Raw genomic sequence first — 19,702 nt, 5'->3', positions numbered from 1 at the left:
CCTCCTTGCTACGTCATTCCGTGGTGGAAGGGCAGCAGAGAGTACATGTGCACACAAGGGTAGGAGGGAGAGAGAGAGAAAGGGCAGGAGAGAGAAGGAAAAGGGGCTGAACTCATCCTTTTATCAGGAACCCACTCCCATGATAACCATCGCACTCCCAAAATAATGGTGTTAATCCATTCAAGAGGGCAGACCCCTTTGACCTAATTGCCTCCTAAAAGTCCCACCTCTCAACACTGTTGCATTGAGGATTACGTTTCTAACACATGAACTTTGAGGACACAGCCCAGTCATAGCCCTGGAGAGGGTTGGGTCTTGAGGAGGGGAGAGGCAGCTCTAGGGGAGGCAGCTGGGGGTTGCCCTGGGCTGTGTACCGGACAGAGCCCTGGCTCCCAGCCAAGCCCTCAGCTGGACACTGGGTGCATTCTCATCCTCCACTTATCACCAGAGCGAGGAAGGAAGGAAGTTCCACCCATTACCAGAAGCTGTCCACTTACTACTTGAAGGAAGGAAATTCCAAGGAGCCAAAGAAGATACAGAGATGCAGGAACGCTGAGCTCAGGGAGGAAGAGGGTGGAGGTGGGTTTGGGAGAGCCCCAGGGTCTGAGATAAAACTGGTGAATTTGTCCTGGGTATAGCCACAGGGCCTTGCCCAGAGTCCACACACTCACCTTTTCAAACATAGTAAAAGCCAATATTCCCTTTAATGCATCAAAGATATGTGTACCTCTCCTGGGTAAATACTGGTGGAAAGGCCATGGGTTCGTAAGGGCTGCCAATCTCTGTTGCACCATTACGAGCTGCATGACATTAGGTGAACTCTCAGAGCCTCAGTTTCCTTATCTGTAAGGTGGGATTAATAAATCCCTGTCCTATGGTGCTAAGACGATGGAGGAGTAAGTGAGACAATGGACAATGCCAGCCGTCAAGAAGGCCCCTCATTAAGGGGCAGCTGCTCTTGGCTGAAGCTGGTTAATGAAGTGTATTTCTTCACCTTCCTCATGCCTGTAACATTGACCTCTGAGCCTTCACCACGGTCGGGACAGCGTAGGTCCATGCCCCATCTGTCTGCAGGGTGATCGCTTCAAAACCAGACAAGACTCATCCAAGAAGCATTATGTTGTGTTATGGACATAGGAACTTTAGAGTTTGGACATCGGCCGGGCGTGGTGGCTCACACCTGTAATCCCAGCACTTTGGGAGGCCGAGGCAGGCGGATCACGAGGCCTGGAGATCAAGACCATCCTGGCTGATACGGTGAAACCCTGTCTCTACCAAAATACAACAAATTAGTCAGGCGTGGTGGTGGGCTCCTATAGTCCCAGCTACTTGGGAGGCTGAGGCAGAAGAATGGTGTGAACCCAGGATGAGGAGCTTGCAGTGAGCCGAGATTGTGCCACTGCGCTCCAGCCTGGGCAACAGACCGAGACTCCGTCTCGAAAAAAAAAAAAAGAAAGAAAGAGGTTGGACATCAAGGGGGTGGGGAGATAATTCTCTGGTAAGTAAAATAATGTTGTGGAAAGAATCTCTCATTCCCACCATGCAGGTTAATGAAGACTGAGAAAAATTCAAGTAACCCAAAAACATTATCATTTATTTATTAAGGTTTCGAGTTCAAAGCTTTTCAGAATCAAATTCAAGAGGCAGAAATTACTCACGGGCAGCAAAAGTTGGCGGCCCTCCTTCCATTCTGTTCAGAGATTTCTGGTCACTTGTGGAAGATCCACTATTTGGAAAGAGCTGGGCTTAGGGGTGGGCCATGGAAAAAATACACATGGGGAACATCATGCCTGTTCTTCAGTTTGTTTGTTTGTTTGTTTGTTTTTTGTTTGTTTTTGAGATGGAGTTTTGCTCTTGTTGCCCAGGCTGGAGTGCAATGGCCTGATCTCAGCTCACTGCAACCTCCGCCTCCCAGGTTCAAGGGATTCTCCTGCCTCAGCCTCCCAAGTAGCTAAGATTACAGGTGCCCACCACCATGCCCAGCTAACTTTGTATTTTTAGTAGAGACTGGGTTTTGCCATGTTGGCCAGGCTGGTCTCAAACTCCTGACATCAGGTGATCCACCCACCTCAGCCTCCCAAAGTGCTGCGATTATAGGCGTGAGCCACCACACCTGGTCTGCTCTTCAGTTTTTGTTAGTAACCCACTGAGGCCCATAAAACAAACACACCTGTCATCAGAGCAGCCGGCTTTATAATCTCCTCCTCCATCCTATCATTCACCTCACACATCCTTCCCTGCCCTACCCCAAGGCAAGATTAAATGCCTTCAGAAGTTCCCAAATACTGAGGAGTTGATCCACCACCACTTACACATAACTAAAAATAATTTCAATTTTTCCTGAGTGACACAGAAGTTACCTATATGCTGAAGTTGAAATCATGCCTTTCTGGAACTTTCTTTTTTTTTTTTTTTTTTTTGAGACGGAGTCTCGCTCTGCCGCCCAGGCTGGAGTGCAGTGGCCGGATCTCAGCTCACTGCAAGCTCCGCCTCCCGGGTTCACGCCATTCTCCTGCCTCAGCCTCCCGAGTAGCTGGGATTACTGGCGCCCGCCACCTCGCCCAGCTAGTTTTTTTTTTGTATTTTTTTAGTAGAGACGGGGTTTCACCGTGTCAGCCAGGATGGTCTCGATCTCCTGACCTCGTGATCCGCCCGTCTCGGCCTCCCAAAGTGCTGGGATTACAGGCTTGAGCCACCGCGCCCGGCACCTTTCTGGAACTTTCAACAGCCAAGTACTGGGCGAGTTCATCTGAGATGAGCATTTGTGTGCTTGTGTGCACGTCTCTGTGTTGGGGCTTGGCACACACTCTGCACCCTACTCCCGGCTGGCATGGGATGATTTGGGTTGTGTCCACAATACACTGGGCGTCCTCATGCTGGTCCCCTTTCACCATCCCACCAAGTTATCTCATCTTTTACAGATGAGGAAATTGAGACCCTGGTAGGTTACAGTCTCGCCCCACAGGTCGCACAGGTAGTAGGAGCCAGCAGAGCTAGTTTCAGGCCAGGGCTGTGTGGTTCCAGGGCTCATCAGTAAGCTAAACTGGTCGGTCTCCTTGGTGGCCACGAGACGTTGGCTTCCCCAGAGGCACTAAGCAGACAGCCTGGGTGCAGTGCGGCTGCTGTGAACGGGGACCATGGCGTGGCCGTGCCTGGGAGCCCAGCCAGTCTTGAGCAGAAAAAGGTGGGGCGCTTGTGGTAGCTGGGCACGCTTCCTCCAGCTTGCGTCCCAAGTGTCCATCGATGCAGATTTTGAGGACAAGGCACAGAGCTGGCCGAACTTTTCAAAGTCAAGATTTCCCAACTGTAAGAATGTGCAAAGTGAGCTTTGAAGATGTGCTGGGAGAAATTAAGGAAGTGGTTCCTTGCAACACTGTTTTTAATCTTGTGTACATTAATTTTTTATTTAGTTTAATTTTTTTCATACTTTCTTTTTTTTGAGACAAGTTCTCACTGTCACCCAGGCTGGAGTGCAGAGGGTGATCTCGGCTCACTGCAACCTCTACCTCCCGGGTTCAGGTGATTCCCCCTGAATCCTGAGTAGCTGGGACGACAGGCCTGCGCCACCATGCCCAGCTAATTTTTGTATTTTTAGTAGAGTCAGGGTTTCACCATGTTGGCCAAGCTGGTCTTGAACTCCTGACCTCAAGTGATCCGCCCACCTTGGCCTCCCAAAGTACTGGCATTATAGGCATGAGCCACCACGCTTGGCCTTCATACTCTCTTTTTTCTTTCTCTCTCTCTCTTTTTTTTTTTTTTTTTTAAATCATTCTTATGTGTATTGTTTGAAATAATTTTTTTCCCCTGGGAGAGGAGGTGAGCTTTTTTTTTTTTTTTTTTTTTTTTTGAGATAGAGTCTCACTCTGTCGCCCAGAATGGAGAGCAGTGGCGCAATCTCGGCTCTCTGCAGCCTCTGTCTCCTGGGTTCAAGTAATTCTCCTGCTATAGCCTCCCACGGAGCTGGGATTACAGGCGCCCACCACCACGCCCAGCTAATTTTATATTTTTAGTAGAGACAGGGTTTCTCCATGTTGGCCAGGCTGGTCACAAACTCCTGACCTCAAGTGATTTGCCTGCCTCAGCCTCCCAAAGTGCTGGGATTATAGGTGTGAGCCACGCTGCACTCGGCCAGGAAGTGAGTTTATTGATATAATTCCAACCTTTCAGAATAGTTGCAAGAGTTCAAGGAGTGCTTATGCATCCATTACCTTGGTTCCGCATGCACCAGTGGTTAACCTTTCGCTGCCCTTACTCTATCATTCTCTTTCTACACACACAGACACACACATGCAGAATTATATAAATATCTCAATTTTTTTTTTTTTTTGAGACAGTTTCACTCTTGTTGCCCAGGCTAGAGTGCAGTGGCACAATCTCAACTCACTGCAACCTCTGCCTCCCAGGTTCAAGCGATTCTCCTGCCTCAGCCTCCTGAGTAGCTTCCTGAGTAGCTGGGATTACAGGCACGTACCACCTTGCCCAGCTAATTTTTGTTATTTTTTTAGTAGAGACGGGGTTTCACCACGTTGACCAGACTGGTCTCGAACTTGTGACCTCAGATGATCTGCTTGCCTTGGCCTCCCAAAGTGCTAGGATTACAGGCGTTGAGCCACCACGCCTGGCCCAAATATGTCAACATTTTACATAAGTAGATAATTTTGTCTCTCTACGTATCGCTACATATGTACTCTGTTTTCTGAAACATCTGAATGTATGTTGGATACACACCTGCGACCCCACCACCTTATCTCTAAATCCTCCTTGTGTATTTCTGAGGAACAAGGACATGCTCTTGCACAAAGAGTATGTAAATGACTAAAGCCAAAAAACTATTATACACACACTGATAACGCTAATAGAACACTCCTCTCTAACCCACAGTTCATTTTCAGAGCTTGTTCGTTGCTCTGGTCATGTCCTTAGACTATTTCTTTTCCTATTTCTTTGCCTCACTGCGTTTAGTTGTGATTCTTTGGCCTCCAGATGGTCCTGTCTCACTCATTTCATTCCGTGTTTAACTTTTTGCTGCCGTATCACATACATGCAGAAAGTGCTCACATCAATATCCAGCTTAGTGAATTTCCACAAAGTCAACATACCTGGTACTGGCTTAGAAAGGCATTTGTATGTGACATTTTTTACAAAATGAACCTCTTTGTTATCAGAATAGGTGAATCTCGTGGGTGAGCCCAGCGTACAGATGTGCAGCCAGCCATGGCCATGGGTCCACAAGACAGGGGCTGTCTGTGGCTTTGATGGAAGGATCCACAGAGCTCCCTTTTAGTTCAGGTTTTACTTCCTGGCCCTGTGGACTCCTGTGGCCTCTCATGCCCATTTCAGAGTAGGCATTTTATGTGTTTTGATAATTGAATTAAGCCGAACATGAAAAGCACATTCTAAAACTCAGCCTTAATTCCAGGACTCCTCAAGTACGTGTCAACTGGACCCAGATAAGTTTCTCATCTGAGTCAAAATGCTGTGACCCAGAACAGGGAAAGGACTTTCACACAGACACATATCATATGAGCATTCCTTAAAGACACAAAGGAAGGAAGCCTGGGCTTCCACCCTGCTCTCACCACCCCAGAACCTGGTTGGTCTCCTGCTGCAGGTCCATGCTCTTTGCCAGGCCAGACCCCTCTCCAGTGGCATCTCAGCCAGGTCACCTGGCTCCAGAAGGCCTGTTCCCATTAGGAAGAGCCCCCGCATCCATTGCTGGGATAGTCATTTCTTTTTTTTTTTTTTTTTTTTGAGATGGAGTCTCACTCCCATCACCCAGGCTGGAGTGCAGTGGCACCATCTCGGCTCACTGCAACCTCCGCCTCTGGGATTCAAGCGATTCTACTGTCTCAGCCTCCCAAGTAGCTGGGATTACAGGCGCCTGCCACCGTGCTTGGCTAATTTTTGTATTTTTAGTAGAGACAGGGTTTCGCCATGTTGGCCAGGCCAGTCTCAAACTCCTGACCTCAAGTGATCCACCCGCCTCAGCCTCCCAAAGTGCTGGGATTACAGGCGTGAGCCACCACGCCAGGATAGTCATTTCCAACCACCTTTTTGGGTGAACAGCAGGTTTTTCTTCTCCATCCTGAGTGTTTGATGTCACTAGGAAATGGAAGACCCCGGGGCGTGGGAAGGTCACAGCTGAGGAAGCTGCATGTTGTCCACAGCATCAAGATGTGCCATGAGTGTGCTGTGCACAGGCTGAGCCTCTGTCCCTGTGTGTGGATCCGGAGAAAGTGCTGCGGGGGGTCCTCTTCACATTTAGGGCCCTCCTGGGCTTTGCCTCCCATTACTGTCATTTTCTTGGAGGAGCCCAGAATTTAGAAGCTGGAGATGGGTTCGCATAGATCATTTCTTCAAGAGAAGGTCTCCATGACATATATTCATAAACAAGAAGAAACTCTTCTACCTTGCTTTCTATGAAATTTTTTTTTATTTTTTTTTATTTATTTTTTTTTTTTTGAGACGGAGTCTTGCTCTGTCGCCCGGGCTGGAGTGCAGTGGCCAGATCTCAGCTCACTGCAAGCTCCGCCTCTTGGGTTCACGCCATTCTCCTGCCTCAGCCTCCCATGTAGCTGGGACTACAGGCGCCCGCCACCACGCCCAGCTAGTTTTTTGTATTTTTTAGTAGAGACGGGGTTTCACTGTGTTAGCCAGGATGGTCTCGATCTCCTGACCTCGTGATCCGCCCATCTCGGCCTCCCAAAGTGCTGGGATTACAGGCTTGAGCCACCGCGCCCGGCCTATGAAATTATTTTCTAGGGATTCTGTTTTGTTGTCATTGTTTACACTGCAGCTCTCAGATCTTAATGTTGTTCTTTTAATTTTGATAAAGCGTACATAACATAAAATTTACCATTTTAAGCATTTTTAAGCATGTTTCTTAAGCTTACCATTTTAAGCATTTTAGTGATGGTGTCTCACTGTGTTGCCTAGGCTGTTCTCAAACTCCTGGGCTCAAGCCATCTTCCTGCCTTGACCTCTGAAAGCGCTGAGATTACGGACATGAGCCACCATGCCCAGTCACATTTTAAGCATTTTTAAATGTACAATTCTGTGGCATTAAGTATATTCACATTGTTGTGCAACCATCACCATCATCCATTTCCAGAACTCCTTTCATCTTGCAGAAACGAAACTGTCTATTAAATAATTCCCCATTCCTCCTTTTCCTCAACCCCTGGTAACTACCCTTCTACTTTCTGTTTCTATGAGTTTGACTCCTCTAGGTACCTCCTACAAGTGGAATCATACAGTGTTTGTCCTTCTGTAACTGGCTTATTTCACTTAGCATAATGTCCTCAAAGTTTATCCCTGTTGTAGCATATGTTATAATTTTCTTCCTTTTTAAGGCTGAATAATATTCCATTGTATGGGTAGACCACATTTTGCTTATTCATTCATCCGTCAGTGGACACTGGGTGCTTCTACCTTTTGGCTACTGTAAATAATGCTGCTGTGAACGTGGGTTAGATCCTGTTTTTAAGAAAGATTATTTTGTTCTCTTGCCCTGAATAAGAATATTAAAACCTATGTGATTAAGGGGGCTCATCTGCCTCTAGGCATATGCACACATGTGTTGTGATGGGGTGCATCATAGGGTTGAAGTTGAATCTGAGTTTTGTGAAATGCAACTACCAGTGTTTGCGGTCCCAGAGAGCCAAGTGGCTTTAATAACAGTACTATCAGTTCAATGATCAGACGGGCTTACTGAGATGTCAAGTGAGTTAGATCAAGCAAGCTAGTTGTCAGCGTGACTACTGTCTTTAACCACTCACCTGATGCTTGTTTTTTATTGTCTGTCTGATTTTTTCAGTCACATTGCAAGCCTTTTGGGGGACAGAAATAATATCTTATGCTTCTTTTGGTGTCTAGTTAGGCCACTACTCTAGGTAGTGGTAGCAGGTCGTCAATAACTGTGAGTTGACAATGACTCACACACCAAATTTGCCTGTCTGCACGTGCCCTGCATTGTTCTGTGGTGTTCCCGTACCACTTTCCCAGTATGTACTTTCCCAGCATCAGAAGGACATTGCATCAAAAAATTTGCATTAAACAGTTGCTGCTCTCTTGTTTGAAGCTGGGCAGCTGAATTAAATTAGTGAATTGATGTATTAATCAATTGCAAGAGCCAGATTTCACCAATACATACTCAGCACCCACTGTGTAGTCAGTTGGACGAGACACTGGCTATACCGACCTGGGAAAGAATTGGTCTTGTGGTTGGGACTCTCACACTCCAGTGGAACCTTGTTCACAGTGTGGTCTGCCAGTCAGCCATGGAGTTTGCTGAAAGTGCACACTCTCAGGCCCTGTGGTATGCCTCTGAATCAGAACCTGCACCTTCACCAGGCCCCCACGTCGTGTGTGTGCACATTCCAGTTTAAGAAACACCAGTCTTATGAATACTATCCTGTTACATGTATCCTAAATGATAACAAAGGGTGTTTTGTGTGTGTCAGGGAGAGATGAGACTAAGGTGGCACCGGGAAACTGTGCCCAGTTCTGGTTACCACAACCTAAATGAGAGCAGAGCAGCACAAGGGACCCCTCTGTGGTCATTCCCTAAGATCCTCGGGATGACAGCAGTGCAGCTGGGAGAAAAGGCCCTACGGGTGTTGAAGGGATCTGGCTGCCTAAGATGGACCGAATCCCAGCAGGGATTTCCTGCTCTGAATTCATAGTAAAAAGAAAAACATTGTCTGGGTTCTCCAGTAGCTGACTCAGAGACAGAATATGAATTCAAGGAGTCTATTCTGTGATCAGTGATCACAGAAAGTTCAGGTGGGAGAGTAGGGGAGTGAGACAGGAAGGAGAGGAAGCCAATACATGGTGCAATCCCACTGGGGACCTCTGGGAGACTGTGGGGGGGGGGGCCTCCGTGTTGTTCCACGTAAGAGCGAGGCAGCTGGGGTATTTGTGCACCCACTGCCATCCCTCCTTGGCTGAGGGCTGCCCTGGGGTATTAACTCCCCAGCACCGTGGTCTGATCTGCTCTGCACTCACTCCAAGCCACAAAGCATCCTCAGCCCATGGGCTGAGACTTCCAGGTGCCTGCAGTAGAGCCATCACAGCAGAAGAAAACAGTGATTTCCAAGGGTCGTGGGCAGAACACTCACAGTCTCTGCTCCATGTGTCCTATCTGGAATAAGAAGTCAAGGGTGTCTCAGCAGATGTCCGCATCAGTGTCCAGGTTCCAAATGAGGAACAAACCTTTGCATTTCAGTAAATTTCAAATCTTAGTGACTCATCCCCTTAGAGTAAGTAATCATCTTCACGAGACTGAAAATGACTGAACTTCACATTTGCTTATAATCCAAATCCCCTTTTCATACCCGCTCTGCTCTCTTCCTTCCCTAAACCAACTCTGTGTGCTCAGAGGACACTGACATGCTCAATTTACAGAAAATTTTTTGTCATGTTCTATTTCAAAATTTCCCCTCTGATATTACATGCTACAGATTCATCTCCCCTCTCCAGTTCCTTTCACTATGAACCCTTACTCCATTCTTTTCTGTCTTGTTTTTTAATTAAAACTGAAACTCTGACTAGCCGGGCGTGGTGGCGGGTGCCTGTAGTCTCAGCTACTTGGGAGGCTGAGGCGGGAGAATGGCGTGAACCCGGGAGGCAGAGCTTGCAGTGAGCCGAGATCACGCCACTGCACTCCAGCCTGGGAGACACAGCGAGACTCCGTCTCAAAAAAAAAAAAAAAAAAAACTGAAACTCTGACCGAGCGCTGTGGCTCATGCCTGTAGTCTCAAAACTTTGGGAGGCCGAGGCGGGTGGATCATGAGGTCAAGAGACCGAGACCATCCTGGCCAACACAGTGAAGCCCTGAATCTACTAAAAATACAAAAATTAGCTGGGTGTGGTGGCAGGTGCCTGTAGTCCCAGCTACTCGGGAGGCTGAGGCAGGAGAATCGCTTGAACCTGGGAGGCAGAGGTTGCAGTGAGTTGAGACAGCACCACTGCACTCCAGCCTGGTAACACAGTGAGACTCCATTTGAAAAAAGAAAGAAAGAAAGAAAGAAAGAAAGAAAGAAACCGGAAATTCCAAATACAGCAGTTACTGTTCCCGGGAACATTGCTTTAAGTTTGTATTTCTTTAAGAGTTTGGGGGCCAGGTGTAGTGGCTCACGCCCTTAATCCTGGTACTTTGGGAGACCAAAGCGAGAGGATTGCCTGAGGCCAGGAGTTTGAGACCATCCTGGACAACATAGCAAGACTCCGTCTGTACAAGAAATAAAAATATTAGCTGGGCATGGTGGCGCACACCTGTGGTTCCAGCTACTCAGGAGGCTGAGTTAAGAGGATCACTTTAGCCTGGGAGCTCGAGGCTGCACTCCAGCCTGGGCGACAGAGTGAGATCCTATCCAAAAAATAAAAAGAGTTTTGCAGACCGCTGCTCCCCAGAAATGATCATCAACAGAAAGCCCTAAAGCCAGTAGGTCTGGGGAACCCCGCACACTTTATTCACTCCCTGGAGACCAACCCTGGACATCAGCATCTGAAAAGTTCTGAGGAGTCCTCAGTGCTCTCATTTTATCGAATGCTTAATGCGCTTCCACTGAATATTTTCAGTGTTGTTCGAGCAGTAGTCTTTTTATTGAAATCGTGCCTGTTCACATCCTACACTGCTTGTGTTGGGTGGAAACCAGTTGGGGAGATGCTGCTTGATATACAGATCCTGGCTCTCTCTGTGCATTTGAAATTCGTCGGCATTTGGAGACAGTGGCATAGAAGCAGTGGGCACAAGAAAAGTACAACTCAGAGTTTACGACGAGAAAAAGTGAAAACCACCTGACACATAGCTAATGTTTTGGAATGAAAAGTGACTTCCATTCCAATTGAAGTCAGCCTCTGCTGTGTAATTGAGCAGATATTAAAAAAATAAAAAAATTAAAAAGGCAGGTGGAGTGGGTAAGATACAACTCCAAATGGCAAAGCCCTGGCTTCAGGAAGGGAGAGGGCCCGGGAATGAGGAACATAATTCAATAGCTGTGCCATAGTCATCCACATAATGCCTTATTTCCTTTGTTTACCAAGAACTGCACGAACCAAGTGATCTGTTGCCAGCACTTCCATCTGGCAAATGGAAGCACCTGTCCAGAGTACTAAATTGCTGAGCCCAGGAGCTCCAGAGGAAACTTATCTGATTGCTGTGCTGCTAACTCCAGGCTCTCTGTTAATGCCATCCATCAAATTATTCTTTTTCTTCTATTTTTCCTAAAATGATAATAGTTATTTTTACCATGAAATTTTAAAAGTATAAAGAAGAAAGAGACCTATATTGTACCACCTCTAATCACCCCACTCGGAAATGAAGCCAGTGAGCATCTTGACGCTAATGCATTCAGATTTTTGTTCTGTCTGTGATTCGACTGTATTATGTAAATCCATACACAAGTGCAGCCACAACTATTACTTGAGTGAGCTCGGAGAACACATACTGTTTCACAACTTGTTTATTTCCATTTAATATCACTATATTGATATATTGACATACAATATATTGATATATATATTGTACATCTCAAGAAATATGTACCAGAATCACCATTTCAAAGGCTGAATAGCACTCCATCATATTGGGGGTACACACTTTATTTACCCAGTCCACAGCTGTTTGACATTTAACCCTTTTTCCATTGTTCACTATTACAAGTGATACTGCCCAAAGCATTCCTTTACATGTATCTGATTATTTCTTTGGGTCAATTCCTAGAAGTAAAAATGCTGAATCCAATTGTTTTCATACTTAAATGTTGATATACACATTCAGATCGTCTTCTAGAAAGAGGAAGTCATCTTTTTTCTCTAGTGCTTGTAGAAAGCCCAATGAAGACAAGTGGTAAGGAGCCAGAAATGGTGAAAGGGAAGTGAATGTCACTGTGACACCCACACCAGGGCATTCCGGAAAGGCAAAGCGGGACAGCTGGGGGGACACCAAGTTAGAGCCAGAAGAGGCACTGGAAACCTGTTGGTCTATTTTAAGCTTAAGGAAACTGAAGGCCGGAAAGGTTAAGCAACATCCCACCCAAGGCCAAGGTCCCGTAGCTCAGATGGATAGCTGTAAAATTCAGGGATAATTTTCAAAAAATGAAAAGACGTGACTCTCATACAAATACATTGTGTGTGTGTGTGTGCATGTGTGTGTGTGTGTGTGTGTGTGTGTCAAAGTTTGATTTAACTCATTAATGAGATCAACAGGGCTTTAAAGCTGGCTCCAAATGGGGCAAAGATTGGGAAAGAGTCAGTGGGCAGAAGAATAACACCTTAAAGCAACTTTGTCATCTACTATGAGCCGCTTTTGCATTTCTACCTTAGAAGGTTAGAGGTCAGCTTACTATTGTCAGCATTCAACCACTTTTTGACTTTCAAACAACTCAACTTCAAAAAGTAGAACCCAATACAAACCTGGCTAAAGACATAAAGGGCAATACAATCAAAACCTTTGGGATTCTCTTTTCTACTGGACAAACATCATTTGCAATTTATAGACCTTCCAGAAATTAGCATCTGACTTTACAGAGTCTGGGCCTTAATTTAAAGAAAAAAAAAGAATCAGACAAAATACAAAATGACATCTGGGATGACACTTAGGTAGATGTGTTACACAGAGCCCAACTATGCCTTTGTGAGGGAACATTTTGTGCTTTATTTCAAGTTGGCATAGTTGTATCTGCTGTAAGGACAACCTTTTGTGGCTGAACTGTGTATGGGAGAACAAGGTTGATCTTCATGGCAAACCTACTCAAGCTACTCTCCAATGGAGTGTCTCTGAAGGCCGGGAGGCTGGAATGCCCCGCAGTCAGTTGTTGCTCTCATTTCCCAGGGAGTGGGCTCCAGGCTTTGTGTTTCCCCAGGAAGCTGAGGTGGAGCACCTGTTTACCATGTGGGAATCTGCTCTTGTCAGCCTTCCAGCTGGGGGATGGCAGATGCCGTGCGAGAGTCCTGGTTTTATACCCAGAGAAGGTTCCAGGGAGAGCTCAGGATGCTGGAGGGCCTGCCGGTCATCTGTCAGTTTCTATTTTGTAAATTCCAGGATGCTGGTCCCCACACAGCATGTTTGTCAGTAATAATACAACCGAACAAGTCACTAATATTCGACCTATGCGGCTGCAGGCCCCTTCAACCTGAGCTCCATGAAGACATAAGTCAGCACATTTCAGTTAGAAGATTTTCAAAATGTTATCCCTGAAATCATTTGTATCCTATTGTCAATGATGTATAAAAGTGGCAGGGCTGGCCGGGCGCGGTGGCTCAAGCCTGTAATCCCAGCACTTTGGGAGGCCGAGACGGGCGGATCACGAGGTCAGGAGATCGAGACCATCCTGGCTAACACGGTGAAACCCCGTCTCTACTAAAAAATACAAAAAACTAGCCGGGCGAGGTGGCGGGCGCCTGTAGTCCCAGCTACTCGGGAGGCTGAGGCAGGAGAATGGCGTAAACCCGGGAGGCGGAGCTTGCAGTGAGCCGAGATCGCGCCACTGCACTCCAGCCTGGGTGACAGAGCCAGACTCCGTCTCAAAAAAAAAAAAAAAAAAAAAAAAAAAAAAAAAAAGTGGCAGGGCTCTTTTTCTTGATGGTATATAAAATAAGAGTGTGTGTTATAATTAATAGTATCTTAAATTTGTGGCCAGGTGCAGTGGCTCACACCATAATCCCAGTATCTTGGGAGGTCAAGGCAGGCAGCTCACTTGAGCTCAGGAGTTCGAGACCAGCCTGGCCAACATGGTGAAACGCCGTCTCTACTAAAAATACAAAAATTAGCCAGGTGTGCTAGCACACACCTCTAATCCCAGCTACTTGGGAGGTTGAGGCAGGAGGATTGCTTGAACCCAGAAGAGGGAGGCTGTGGTGAGCCGAGATCATGCCACTGCACTCTAGCCTGGGCAACAGAGCTCAGAAAATAAAAAATAAATAAAAATGTGAAAGTGCACATTATGTATTTTTCTTTCCTATTGTAGACCCAAAGCCTGATGTTTAATAAGTACTCTGTAAACACTTCTTAAAAATATTAAGCAGAAGATGCAAGATCTAACTGAAAACACCAATGCTAAAACTAACTGGGGCTGCAGAAGGCCTTAGTGACCACTCTGAGAAAGAACTTCGTCCCTTGTGGTGCTTCAGTCTTTTCTCTTATTACTGAACCTAAAAATGCAAAGCCACAGGCAGGAGTATGGTGCCATCTGTGACTGCCAAGGTCATTGATTAATTCAGAGGTCATGGAGTAATCTAAGACAACACTGGCCTCAGACAACTGATGCAATAGACCAAGGCCTCAGCAGGAGGACTGTTTCAAGATACAGCCACACAAGCTGCTTCCGTATTTCACACATTGAACTACAGATACTACATGCACCTTTTACAACTTATTTTTCTTTTTCTGTGAGCATGCACCAAATTGAAGATTATATCGGAGTGTTTGCTCTTTAGTGTAATTTCAAACATAGTTCTTTTGTTTTTGTTTTTGTTTTCTTTGAGATGGAGTCTCACTGTGTTGCCCAGGCTGGAGCACAGTGGCATGATCATGGGTCACCGGCAACCTCCGCCTCCCGAGTTCAAGCGATTCTCCTGTCTCAGCCCCTGAGTAGCTGGGACTACAGGTATGCACCATGTCCGGCTAATTTTTGTATTTTTAGTACAGACAGGGTTTCACCATGTTAGCCAGGCTGGTCTCGAACTCTTGACCTCAAGGACCCACCTGCCTCTGCCTCCCAAACTGCTGGGATTACAGGCGTGAGCCACCATGCCCAGCCGAAACAGTTTTTTTTGTTGTTGTTTTTTTTTGTTTTTTTTTTTAAATAAAAACAACTCTGGGCTAAGCCTCTGGGAGTGCCACTGATCGGGGTGCAGCCTAAACAGGGATGTCCTCTCGGCCCTTCACAGCCTCTCCCACGTATGGTGAGGAGCACCTGGCAAGGTGGAGCCCACTTTGATCTCTTTTATATGTTGAGAGGAACAGTTTACAATTTCGTTATTAATTGTTTGAAAGCAAACGTTTTACACTCAATGAGAACTTCCCCAGGATCAGAAGAGAACCACTGCCTCCTGGATGTGCAAACACATTGGTGTTTTTTGATGGTGGATAATTGAAAACTCGAGCAGTCTCTTTTTAGTGGATGCCACACGTCAGCAAGTTCCCCATCCCGTCCAGCTGAGGTTATAATGGATTGGATCCAAGCTCCTCCTCCTCCCTGTCCTGATTTACCCCCTGCCTGGCACGAAAATGAACAGAGAAGTCACCAAGAGGAAGGCGGAGAGGGAAGAGCACTTGATTCACTCAACAACTAATGCGTGCCAGGGACTGCTCTGAGCTGAGGAGAGCACAGTGAACCAAAGGACAGCATTTCCTACTCCGTGGAATTTGCATCCAGGTGGGGGCGTTTGGGAGCACCTCTGGCTCCAGGAAGAACCCACCGAGCGGGGCCAAGCAGGAAGGTTGGGGGGTGTCCTAGGTCATGTTCCCCAGAAACAGGCCCAGAGCTGAAGAACTGTGTGAAAGTGCCTCTCAGGAAGTGCTCCCAAGAGAAACGCACAGTGAAGTGGGGGTTGGAGCCCTGAGGGAAAGAGATCAGAGAGCAGAGGTCCAATATCAGATGAAGTCCCCTAAGGGTAAATTTGGATCTGTCGGGGTTTTGTTTGTTTGTTTGTTTTGTGACAGAGTCTCTCTCTGTCACCCAGGCTGGAGTGCAGTGGCACGATCTCAGCTCACCGCAACCTCCGCCTCCTGGGTTCAAGCGATTCTCCGGCCTCAGCCTCCAGAGCACCTGCAATTACAGGCGCGTGCCACCATGCCTGGCTAATCTTTGTATTTTCAGTAGAGATGGGGTTTCACCATATTGGCCAGGCTAGTCTTGAACGCCTGACCTCAAGTGATCTACCAGCCTCAGCCTCCCAAAGTGCTAGGATTACAGGTGTGAGCCACTGCTCCCGGCCTGGGTCCATCTTAAAGGGAGCTTGAGGACAATGTAGGTCTCACCTCAATTATCCCAATCAGGAGTGTGGAGCTAGGATATTTACACCCCAACACCCAGCATTCACTGGTCACAGACTGATCCTGGGGACCCTTCAAGGTCTCTGCACCAAACAAAGCCAGCTGTGACAGCCTGAACCACCAGCTGTGTGGGATACGGTTCTCTTGTCCCAACCACTCTCTCTCTGGAGGTGTGAGAGGCCCCCTCTGGCAGAGGTGTTGGTCTCCATTGAGGCCACTGTGCAACCTGATGTTTCTAGGGATTTTCAGATCGGAGAAAAGTCCAAGAGGCCCAAAGCTATGAAACCGTCGTCATCAATGCCTTGAGGTCCCCCGAGGAGGTAGCACCACTCAGTAGGAGCACCAGGTGCTCCATTTTCTGGGGCTCTCCTAATTTCAAATATTCTGTCCACTGTAAGTCCATCCATGCTTCTCAGACCCCATGTCCCTGTGGAATGCAAGTGTCCATGGGGCATAAGGTGGGGAGTCTCCCTCCTGCTCCCAGGATGTGCCCGAAGACCAGTGTTCCCAGCAGATAAAATTAGCCAACGCATTCTGCCACCCAGACCCCACCCCACACTGCAGCACTCATTTAAACCATACCTCTCACTCTTCTGTCTTTGGAAGAGGGTGTAAGTCACTCAGCCCTCCCCCCACCAGCACACTACAGATGCTCGCCTGCTAGGGGGCTCTGCCAGCATCACTTCCGAGAACTCTCTGCAACCTTGGACGCAACCTTCATCCTGTCCCCTTTTTAAGCTTGAGGAAATTTAAGGGGTCAGATTATTTATTCAAGGACACACTGCTTAGAGCAGCAGAGAGGATAACATTCCAAGTAGGCATTTAAGTCAAAATTCTGCTTTTAAATATTAAATTGGCTGAGAGGCCGGGTGCCGTGACTCACGCCTGTAATCCCAGCACTTTGGGAGGCTGAGGCAGGTGGATCACAAAGTCAGGAGTTAGAGACCAGCCTGACCAGTATGGTGAAACCCCGTCTCTACTAAAAATACCAAAATTAGCCAGGCATGGTGGCGGGCGAATGCAGTCCCAACTACTTGGGAGACTGAGGCAGGAGAATCCCTTGAACCTGGGAGGTGGAGGTTGCAGTGAGCTGAGACTGTGCCACTGCACTCCAGCCTGGGTGACAGCAAGACTCTGTCTCAAAAATAAAATAAAATAAAATAAATTTGGCTGAGAGGTGTAGTTCACACCTGTAATCCCAGCACTTTGGGAGGCCAAGGTGGGAGGATTACTTGAGCCCAGGAGTTTGAGACCAGCTTGGGCAACACAGCAAGACTCCATCTCTATTTTTATTTTTATTTATTTTTTATTTTTATTTTATGTTTTGATGGAGTCTAGCTCTGTCACCAGGCCGGAGTGCAGTGACATGATCTCGGCTCACTGCAAGCTCCACCTCCCGGGTTTACACCATTCTTCTGCCTCAGCCTCCCGAGTAGCTGGGGCTACAGGCACCCACCACCACGCCCAGGTAATTTTTTGTATTTTTAGTAGAGATGGGGTTTCACCATATTAGCCAGGATGGTCTCGACCTCCTGACCTCGTGATCCACCCGCCTCAGCCTCCCAAAGTGCTGGGATTACAGGCGTGAGCCACTGCGCCTGGCCTCTATTTTAAAAAATAGATAATATTAAATTATCCATTGTGTTTATTTCCTTTAGATACTACCATGTACTAATGTGAACTAAAATCATAAAGTTATTCACACCAAAATACTCATTTCACTTAACTCAGAGGATAGGGGTGGGTGGCTTATTACATTTTTTTCTGCATACTGTTATTTGAGGAGAAAAATGGAATTAAAAGATAGTGAATGCTGCTTTTTGGTAAATAGAACATCCTGATTTTGACTAAGGTGGTGTCTTGAACCAGCAGGGCTAGGATGGACAATTGAATAAATGCTGTCGAGCTCATTTCCATTTGCAATGAAAAATAAAGGGCAGAGTTCTATTTCATACCTCCACCTCTTCATACCCCCACCTTTATACCCCCACCTTCATATCCCCACCTTCCATACCCCAACCTTTATACCCCCACCTTCATACCGCCATGTTCATACTCGCACCTTCATACCCCCACCTTCCATACCCCACCTCTTCATACACCCACCTTCATACCCCCACATTCATACCCCACATTCATATCCCACCTCTTCATACCCCACCTCTTCATTCCCCACCTTTATACCCCCACCTTCATACCCCACCTTCATACCCCCACCTTCATACCCCCACCTTCATACTCCTACCTTCATACCCCCACCTTCATACTCCCACCTTCATACCCCGACCTTCCATACCCCACCTCTTCATACATCCACCTTCATACTCCCACCTTCATACCCCACCCCTTCATACTCCCACTTTCATACCCCACCTCTTGATACCCCCCACTTCATACCCCCACCTTCATATCCCCACCTTCCATACCCCACCTTCCATACCCCACCTTCCTACCCCCACATTCATACCCCACCTCTTCATACACCCACCTTCATGCCCCCACCTTCATACCCCCACCTTCATATTCCACCTTCCATACCCCCACCCTCATACCCCCACCTTCATATCCACCTCTTCATACCCCCACCTTTCATACCCCCACCTTCATACTCCCACCTTCCATACCCCCACCATCCATACCCCCACCTTCCTTATCCCACCTTCTTACCCCCACCTCTTCATACCCCACCTCTTCATACCCCCACCTTCATACCCCACCTTCCATACTCCCACCTTCGTATCGTACCCCCACCTTTCATATTCGTACCCCCACTTTTCATACCCCACCTTCATACCCCTACCTTCATACCCCACCTTCCATACCCCCAACTTCGTATTATACACCCACCTTTCATACCCCACCTTCATACCCCCACCTTCATACCCCACCTTCCATACCCCCACCTTCATACCCCCACCTTTCATACCCCACTTCCATACCCCCACCTTCATACCCCACCTTCCATACCCCCACCTTCGTATCCCCACCTTCATACCCCACCTTCATACCCCTATCTTCATACCCCACCTCCATACCCCACCTTCCATATCCCCACCTTCATACCCCCACCTTCATACCCCCACCTTTCATACCCCACTTCCATACCCCCACCTTCCTACCCCCACTTTCACCCCCACCTTTCATAGTCCACCTTCATACCCCACCTCCATACCCCCTCCTTCATACCCCCACCTTTCATAGCCCACCTCCATATCCCCACCTTCCATATCCCTACCTTCCTACCCTTGCCTTCCATACCCCACCTTCCATACCCCTACTTTCATACCCCTACCTCTTTGTGCCCCTCCTCTCACCACACCCCAGCCTTTGGGTAAATTTGCAAAAAAAAAAAAAAAAACACAAAACACAAAAAACTACCCTCTGGGCACATTCCTTAGCCTGCAGAAGGTGCCTGAGGCAGGCAGAGCCAACCCAGGGTGCAGTGCTTAACAGGCTGGAGGAACTCAGCTCTGGCCATGTTGTAGTTATTTCTTGCTGCCTAGTCCTGACTTTACACCATGCACAAAACTAAATTCCAGATGAATGAAAGGCCTACAAATAAATAAATACATCATCTATAAACAGGCAAAGCTGTATACACTGTATAAGTCTTAGCAGAAAATAAAGGAGACTTTATTACTTCAAGATGAGGCACTTCTTTCTAGGCAAGAGTTAATAAGCAACAGCCATATTGGAAACTTG

At 47.2% G+C, this 19,702-nt stretch overlaps 1 protein-coding gene across 20 annotated transcripts in view; it reads left to right on the top strand.

Annotated features, from left to right (window-relative positions):
- Positions 1-19,702, top strand: part of RIN2 (Ras and Rab interactor 2) — a 252,492-nt gene that overhangs the window by 152,930 nt on the left and 79,860 nt on the right. The window lies entirely within an intron of this gene.

Source organism: Macaca fascicularis, chromosome 10 (assembly GCF_037993035.2).
Source record: "Macaca fascicularis isolate 582-1 chromosome 10, T2T-MFA8v1.1".
Lineage (NCBI taxonomy): Eukaryota > Metazoa > Chordata > Mammalia > Primates > Cercopithecidae > Macaca > Macaca fascicularis.
This window is presented reverse-complemented; position numbering and strand designations above follow the sequence as displayed.